Genomic DNA, 8,547 nt, shown 5'->3' with positions numbered 1-8,547 from the left:
TCTGAGTGAACTCTGGGAGTTGGTGATGGACAGGGAGGGGGAGGCTTGGCGTGATGTGATTCATGGGGTGGCAAAGAATCGGACACGACTGAGCGACTGAACTGTGGAGACTTGAAGAACACTATAAGGGCTCCTGCTTCTACAAGAGGGATTTGAGCAGTGGAACTTCTTATATTTTAAAAAGATTATTCTGGCTGCTGTGTTAATAACAGATTGCAAACTTAAATTGAAGTTTCCTTTTCCAAATTCCATATGATTATTAGTTTCCACAGGTTTGGGAAAAGCTGAAGCTGTACAATCAGCTGAGAAAAGACACAACTGCTCTCATCTTATGCAGCTCCATGAATCCTTCCAAATTCATGGGATATGAAAGGAAAGGTTCACCTTAAGGTCACTGACAGAGATAGTCTTATACTTGTTTGCTATAAATCTCATAAATCTTATGTGAAAACAACATAGCAAGAAAAGTCACATTTAATTAGAAATGCTTATAATCTTTTTACATATATTAGCTATAATTGTTATTTTCCAGTCTTTCAGTCATGTCCAACTCTTAGAGACTCCATGGGCTGCAACATACCATGCTTACTTGTCCTGCACTATCTCCTGGAGTTTGCTCAAATTCAAGTCCATTGAGTCAGTGATGCCATCCAACCATCTCATCCTCTGTCATTCCCTTTTCCTCCTGCCTTCATTCTTTCCCAGCATCAGGGTCTTTCCCAATGAGTCAGCTCTTCATATCAGGTGGCCAAAGTATTGGAGTTTCAGCTTCAGCATCAGTCCTTCCAATGAATATTCAAGGTTGATTTCCCTTAGGATTGACTGGTTTGATCTCCTTATTATCCAAGGGACTCTCAGGGTCTTCTCCAGAACCACAGTTCAAAGGCGTCAGTTCTTCAGCTCTCAGCCTTTTTTATTGTTGAGCTCTCACATGTGTACATGACCACTGGAAAAACCATAGCTTTAACTGTATGGACCTTTGTTGGCAAACTAATGTCTCTGCTTTTTTGATATGCTGCCTAGGTTGGTCATAGCTTTTCTTCCAAGGAGCAAGTGTCTTAATTTCATGACTGCAGTCACTGACCACAGTAATTTTGGAGCCCAAGAAAATAAAGTCTCTCACTGTTTGCGTTGTTTCCACATGTATTTGCCATGAAGTGATAGGACTGGATGCCATCATATTTGTTTTTTGAATGTTAAGTTTTAAGTCAGCCTTTTCACTCTTTGCTTTTACCTTCATCAAGAGGCTCTTTAATTCCCCTTCGTTTTCTGCCATAAGGGTGGTGTCATCTGCATATCTGAGGTTATTGATATTTCTTCCGGCAAATTATTATTCCAGCTTATGCTTCCCCCAGCCTGGCATTTCGCATGATGTACTCTGCATGTAAATTAAATAAGCAGGATGACAATATACAGCCTTGACGTATTCCTTTCCGAATTTGAACCCAGACCATTGTTCCATGCCTGGTTCAAACTGTTGCTTCTTGACCTGCATACAGGTTTCATGGGAGGCAGGTAAGGTGGTCTGGTATTCCCGTCTCTCTAAAATTTTCCACATTTTGTTGTGATATATACAGTCAAAGAGTTTAGCCTCAGTAAAATTACTTCACCTGTGGAAATGGGGATAACATTGCCCATCTCATAGTCCATTATGAGCAATCACACACACACATACACACACATGCCTAGCCTAGTAACTGTTGCAAAGTAGGCAAAGCAGTAGATATTAATTTTCCTGCCTTGTGGACCTTTTGAAACCTGACTCAGTTAAAAGCACAGGTAGCTAAAATGTCTGGGTTAGGAATGACTAAGATACACTATTTTAATTCTAGATAATTTGGATTATTAAGAAATTAATCCCATGTGCTGGGCCTCTGTGGAAGGACAGCTTAAGTAAAAAAGCAAAAGATGAGCAAATTTTCCTCAGTGATAAGTTATTATTCTTAAATGTTACCCGGTGGACTGAATGGAGAAGGAATTTCACATACCTCTCTAACTAAGGAACCAGCATTATTGATCACAATAATTAGACCTACATGACATATCTCCATGTTGGGTCTGAACTTTTGGGGTAGGTTCAAATTGATCATTTTCCTCTTAAATGGAGAATCTACTCTGTATATCTCTGCTCTACAGTTGATTTTCATGTATATTAGAAAAATAATGGTGATCAAAGAGTTGAGAAAAATTAACATGGCAAAGCCTCTTTAACACTATAAGAGATATTTTGAGATCCCAAACCTAGTGTTTTCTGTTCCAGTTGAAGTGAAAAGTATTTTCTAGTCATTTCCTGTAAAACAAATTACAAGGCTTCCATTGAGTACTTATCTCAGAACATAAACAGAGCAGGAGATTCTATTTGAGAAATTCAACCTACAGGTGCTTTTGCAGCCTCTCTGTTTTTAGTCAGGAAACTTGTTATTTAAAGTGAGAAAAAATGTCAAATTTTTTTCACAGTGAAACATATATGAAGATGGAGAGCCTGCATTCATTTAAAAATATTTAGTAAACATTTTCTGTGCTTCAGGAATTTTCTAGGCACCAGGAATATGACATGCATAAAGCAGACAAAATTATCTGCCCTTATGGAGCTTATCTTCTAGTGACATATGAAGAAAATAAAACAAATGATAAAATTCAGTGAGTTTCATGGTGATAAACACAATGGAGAAAAATTTCAAGCAGTGGCTATGATAAGGAGTATGGACTGCATAGCCTAAATTTTGGATAGCATGGCCAGGGAAAATCTTACTAAGAAGGTAATATTGAAGCAAAGAATTGATGGGAATGATTGATCCAGATAGATATCTGAGAGGACAAGCAATCCAGGCAGAAGGAACAGAAGTGTAAAGACCCTGAGTAGGGAGTGGGAAAACTAGAATGGTGCTCAAGAGCTAAATGAGCAACAGAAATTGAAGAAAGAGAGGAAATGAAGAATAAGGGGTGCATACTGGACAGGGCCTTATAAATGATTATAAAGAGAAGGGAAGCCAATGAAGAAGTTGAAGCATGACAAGATACAGATTTTGTTTTAATAGAACAATCTGTGTTATAATGAACATTGATTATATTGGGTATAATGGTTAATTTTATGTGTTAATGTAAATGAGCCATGGGTACCCATTTAGTCAAACATTATTTTGGGAGTCTCTTCAGTTATTTTAGGATGAATTTGACATTTAAATTAATAGACTGAGTAAAGCAGATTATCTTCTCTAATGTGGGTGGGCCACATTCAATCAGTTGAAAGCCTGGGTAGAACAAAAGGCTAACTACCTTCCAAATAAGATGGAATTTCTAATGCCTGTCTTTGAGCAGGGGCATTGGGCTTTTTTCCTGCTTTGAAAAATGAACTGAAGCATCAGATCTTTTAGGGTCTCTAGCCTGCTGACCTGTCTTTAGACTGGAACTACTTTATTGGCTTTCCTAGTTTTTAGGCCTTTGAACTTGGACTGAAAATATACCATTGGCTTTCCTGGGTCTTCAGCTTACTGAAAGCAAATCTTGGGACTTGTCAGCTTCCATAATTGCATGAACTAATTCCTTATAATAATTTTTTCTCTATTTTTGTATCTCTCTCTCTGTCTCTCTCTCTCTCTCTCTGTCTCTCTCTCTCTCTATATATATATATTTGTGTGTCTCTGTGTGTGTGTGTGTATTTATATCTATCAGCTTCCTATTGGTTCTGTTCTCTAGAGTAACCTGACTGATACAGTGGGCAAGGAAGGATGATTGGAGGTTGAAGATTAGTGAGGAACTATTATAATAATCTAGGTAAGAGTTGATGGTGCCCTGGATCAAGAATGGAGCATTGGAGGAGGAGAAAGTGTTTATTCTGGATATACCTTAAAGGTAGAATCAATAGAATTTGTTGGTGGATTGGATTTACATGGTTAGAAAAAGAGAGAACGCAAATATGATACTTTCAAGGTTTTGGCATCTGGAACAAAGGACATTAAGCAAGACAGCAAAGGATATAGGAGGAGCAGATTTGGGGTTCAGAAGTTCAGTTTTGGGAGGATTGAGTCTGAAACATCCAAGTGAAGATGTAAAGTGGCTGGCTGCATATTTGAAGCTGGGGTTGAAGAAAGAAGTCTGGGTTGAAGATATAAATTTGGGAATCTCAACATAAACATATTAGGTTTTAAGATCAGATAAGATCACCATTGTCATGAGTGTAAATAGAGAAGATACCTAAGCACTGACCATTAAGACGCTGAGTAGGTGAGAAGAAACTAGCAATGAAGCCTGGGAATGAGCAGCCAGTAAAGCAGCAGAAAACGGGAGAGTATACTGTCCAAGAAGGTAAATGAAAAAGATAATCTAAGAAGGAATGAGGAAGGGCGGAATGCCTGCTATTCTGAGTCTTGTTAGAAATTTTGAATCTTTATTTCTCTGTCATTCATTTGCAGCTAATAATTTATTGATAAAAATCATATAAAGGAGATATTATGTATTCTGTTATGAAAATTCTTTATCTTTGGCATATAACATGCTGGAGCATATCTTAAAGCAAGGTTCACAAAATATTTTATATGGCATGCTAGTTTCCTCTCTTCTAGACAAAAGGAAAAATTTCAGCTTCAAATCAGTTTCACAAAAATAAGATTTCTCTATTTTAGAAGTCTTTTCAGCCTTTCTATGGTAATGTATTTTATTAATCTCCAAGATAATATCATATGGATAATGTAGTATTCAATGTTTTCAAACTTAGTAAATCAAAATTTGTTTTACTGCAAAGCATATTGAGGGGCTAATTATCCAGAATACAGAACTTTGTTTCTTTGAAACAACATTCATGGCTAACTTTCCTCTGTCTCCTTAGAGGACATCCTTCAGAAAACTATGTTTAAAACTTTATGCCCTTAGTGTTTCCCAGCATAAGAAATGCTCATATGAAGAATATTTTTGCTATTTAAAATATGCAGCTGCATTCAAAGAAATTGACTAGTTACTCAGTGTTGTGCTGTTTAAAAGACACTCATTTAAAAAAGTCTTTTCAGAGCCCAGAGTTATGAAAATACTCCTCCTATATCTCTATATTTGGAGCTGTGATAATCTAAATATTTGAGTCCCATTGAAAATAACCAAAACTTATGGGAAACAAAACATCTAAAGAGCATGAATGCACTTAAAAGAGTGATGAATTTTAAACTGGTGACCATGTAAAAACAGACATTTCGAGAAGTAAACTGAGCCCAGAGCTGGCTTTCAACTTGAGAACATTTACAACATAAGACGAACTTGGACTTTATATGCCCTCATAGGATACAGAGAACAAGAGAAAAACCCAGGGCTTCTCACAATGGGAAGTCTATTTGGAAATCATACTCATGTAAAATTGGGACCCCCTTTGAAGGTTTTTATTCTCAACAACATGATGGAATGGTAATAACTACCTCCCAGGCAACTGTCGGACTAATCAACTGGCTCAAACCTTGGCTTTGAACAGATTGGGAAACCATGCCATTTTGAACTTGGAACTGTGAATTGGCCTTACATGGGTTTGTAGCACAAAATCCCACTACCTTTGTGGTGTCCAGAAAACTTCAGGCCAAAAATAAATTAAGTGATTATAAACTTATAGTGCCTCAGCAGTTTGGTAGAGCAAATACAAACCATCTTGGAAGAAACCCATTCTAATCCCAACCCTCAAACATTTTCATAAGCAGTTCAAAGTAAAGAAGTAAGCATACAAGGAAAACCCAACAAAACCCGGTAAAAACAATAGGCCTTAGAAACAGATAAGGAAATGATTAGACATAGGCTTGAAAGGGTTATGTTTAAAACAAGGAAATCAAGCATGAAAGTATTTGAAGCAAGGAAGAAACTATAAAGAATCACCAATCAGATTAGACAAAGAAGCAAAATAAAATATCAAGTATATTTTAACTGCTGGTGGTATTGAGTTGGATGAGAACATTCAATATGAGATGGAAAGAGGTTGCATCAGGTAATCAAATGAAGGGTCCAAACTCATACCTGTTCTGTTTATTTGCTTCAAAATCAGTATCATCTATGTGTGCATGCCCCTTACTGATAAGTCATGTTTTTACATGTATCTTCCTCTTTTCCTTCACCACGTTTTCTTCTTTCTATCTTCAATGAAACTACTTATAGCCATTAACTACTAAAGGGTCATTGGAAAGGAATACAGGAGTTTTGAAGATTTCAAGTTTCCCCTATAATTGACAGCAAGGGCTATATCTGGAAATTGTAGGCAACTAAATGAAATGGTTACAAGATAGTGTTTTTATCTTCTACTCTGTCTTCTTTCCCTTCTTTTCTGTGATTTTTCATTTACATTTTCTAGCTTGCGTTCCTTCCTTTTATTTCTTTCTTCATCTGGTCAGAGTAGTTCTTGGTAAGGCACCTTGATGGAAAGTGAGGAGGAAGTTAGTTTGGGCTAAAATTAAATGAAGTGTTTTAGCACAGATAGTGAAGAGAAAGAGACATCAGATAAGTTGGTTTCAGACTTCAAAGGAACTTAGGTTATTGTGGGGCATCACAGATGGATCAGGATGGATTCAAAATATACAGTTAGTAGAAGGAAAGAGCAGAATGGCTTGAACTCTAACAAGTGAGCTCAGACTCACTTGTCAGATAGCACATTTCTTTGTCGCTATTATTAAAAAAACTCTCAGAAGAGAAACTTTGTTTAAACATTATCAGAAATAGGTGAAATAGTGTAGATATCACATTTTGACTTTTATATTAATACATTTTCTTATATCATGAACCAAATATTCCTTCCAAATATACTTTAGAACAGGATATAATGAAATACCCTGTGATACTAGCATTTTGTAACTCATAATATTGTAAAGTGGTTCTGAATTTTAAGGGGGCTTCACTGGTAGCTCAGATGGTAAAAATCTATCTGCAATGCAGGAGATGCAAGTTCAGTCCCTGGGTTCGGAAGATCCCCTGGAGAAGGGAATGGATACTCACTCCAGTATTCTTTCCTGGAGAATTCCATGGACTGAGGAGCCTGGTGGGCTACAGTCCATGGGGTCACAAAGAGTCTGACATGACTGAACAACTAACACTTTCATTTTTCTGATTTTTAAAAACAATCTAAAGTTATGTTCATTAAAATTTCTAGATAGGCAATATCTCTGCTAGAGTCCATGAGGAAAGAATGTGTACTTAGAGGGATTAACAGAGCAGAGATTAATGAAGCAGCTGCTAACAAAGGAGGATGAAGGTAAGAGAACCCACAAGGGTAGTGAAACGTGCAGCATCTAGTGGAAGTCAGTTCCAAATAGTAGGCCTGAAAGGTTGAGGGAAATTGATAGTGTTATAAAACCAGAAGACAGTTTGGGGCCATGAAAGAAAGGAACTATAAACGTTCTTGTTTAGTTGCTCATTTGTGTCTGACTCTGCAACCCCATGGACTGCAGCAGGCCAGGCTTCCCTGTCCTTCACCATCTCCTAGAGATTGCTCAAACTCATGTCCACTGAGTAGATGATGTCATCCAACTATCTCATCCTCTGTTGTCCCCTTCTCCTCCCGGCCTCAATCTTTGCCAGCATCAGGGTCTTTTCAAATGAGTCAGCTCTTTGCATCAGGTGGCCAAAGTATTGGAGCTTCAGCCTCAGCATCAGTCCTTCCAATGAATATTTAGGACTGATCTCCTTTAGGATGGACTGGCTGGATCTCCTTGCAGTCCAGGGACTCTCAAGAGTCTACTCCAACCCCACAGTTCAAAAATATCAATTCTTCCGCACTCAGCCTTCTTCATGGTCCAACTCTCACATCCATACATCACTACTGGAAAAACCATAGCTTTGTGTATACAGATCTTTGTTGGCAAAGTAATGTATCTGCTTTTTTAATAACACTGTCCAGGTTTGTTTGTAGTGATGCTTCTTAAGGCCCACTTGACTTCACATTCCAGGATGTCTGGCTCTAGGTAAGTGATCACACTATTGTGATTATCTGGGTCATGAAGATCTTTTTTGTACAGTTCTTTTGTGTATTCTTGTCACCTTTTCTTAATATCTTCTGCTTCTGTTAGGCCTATACTATTTCTGTCCTTTATTGTGCCCATCTTTGCATGAAGTGTTCCCTTGGTGTCTCTAATTTTCTTGAAGAGATCTCTAGTCTTTCCCATCCTATTATTTTCTTCTATTTCTTTGCACTGATCACTGAGGAAGGCTTTCTTATCTCTCCTTGCTATTATTTGGAACTCTGAATTCAAATGGGTATATCTTTCCTTTTCTCCTTTGTTTTTTGCTTCTGTTCTTTTCACAGCTATTTGTAAGCCCTCCTCAGATGCCTTAGGAAGCATCACTACAAACAAAGCTAGTGGAGGTGATGGAATTCCAGTTGAGCTATTTCAAATCCTGAAAGATGATGCTTTGAAAGTGTTGCACTCAATATGCCAGCAAATTTGGAAAACTCAGCAGTGGCCACAGGACTGGAAAAGGTCAGTTTTCATTCCAATCCCAAAGAAAGGCAATGCCAAAGAATGCTCAAACTACCACACAATTGCACTCATCTCACATGCTAGTAAAGTAATGCTCAAAATTCTCCAAGCCAGG

This window comes from Bison bison, unplaced genomic scaffold (genome assembly GCF_000754665.1).
Source record: "Bison bison bison isolate TAMUID 2011002044 unplaced genomic scaffold, Bison_UMD1.0 scf7180017864271, whole genome shotgun sequence".
NCBI lineage: Eukaryota > Metazoa > Chordata > Mammalia > Artiodactyla > Bovidae > Bison > Bison bison.
This window is presented reverse-complemented; position numbering follows the sequence as displayed.